The 844-nt window shown below is 49.8% G+C and overlaps 1 non-coding gene across 1 annotated transcript; it reads right to left on the bottom strand.

The window, feature by feature from the left end:
• Positions 1-772: 772 nt before the first annotated feature.
• On the bottom strand, positions 773-844 carry TRNAW-CCA. The gene has a single exon. It is a non-coding gene; the product is annotated as a tRNA-Trp (tRNA).

The following is an 844-nucleotide window of genomic DNA, read 5'->3' as shown; positions in this document are numbered from 1 at the left end:
CAGAGGACACCCCTTACCTGTTCACATGGCCAGCAGGAAGCTGTGCTGTTCATGGAGTCCACCCTTCCCCACTGTGACATCGCCGCTCCCCACGGCAACCAACGAAAAGTGAATGGGAAATAAACCTTTCCAAGGGGAAATGCTTCAACAGAAGTTGAAACCATCCGAAGCATCGCAGGAGGTCAACACTGAGAGGTTGCATTGGAGGAGTGGTCTGAGTGAATGCATGGGGGGGAAAAGCTCATGCAGAGGGAATGTTTGTGCTGTGACCCCTGGGCTGAAGGAGGAAGCCACAGCAGTGATGGATACTTGCTCACTTTAATGCATGGATTTGCAGAAAAGAGGGCATAGAACTACATCCTGAAGGGCAGATGTTCCCTCTGCTTAGTGCAGCCAGCTCACAGCAGGGCAAAGGAAGCAATGCAGCTCAATCGCAGCACTCTGATTCTACAACAAACCAAAAACAACTGCATTGACTACGCATTAAAACACAAAGAAAAGCCTTTTGGTGGCACTTTTTGTAAACAGACACATTCCACTCTCATTCTAACCCCAAAGCAGGAGCCATCCTGCAGCCACCCCACAGAGTTCCAGGGAGCACATTGGCTGTGGATAACACTTCCAAAAAGGAATTGTTTTGTCTTAATTTGAATTAAAATCCCAACAGCAAACAGAAAACGAACCACTCCGAAGCTTTGCTCCTTCTCCCAGACCCGAGCAAAGAAAACATTCTTCTGAAGGGAAAAAAAGTGAACCCGCCGCGGGAACACGGTGACCCCGACGTGATTCGAACACGCAGCCTTCTGATCTGGAGTCAGACGCGCTACCGTTGCGCCACGAGGTC

This window comes from Centrocercus urophasianus, unplaced genomic scaffold (assembly GCF_019232065.1).
Source record: "Centrocercus urophasianus isolate 14NV4802_14NV808 unplaced genomic scaffold, USGS_Curo_1.0 seq_42, whole genome shotgun sequence".
NCBI lineage: Eukaryota > Metazoa > Chordata > Aves > Galliformes > Phasianidae > Centrocercus > Centrocercus urophasianus.
The sequence above is the reverse complement of the archived record's forward strand: the minus strand, read 5'-3'. Positions and strand labels throughout refer to the sequence as shown.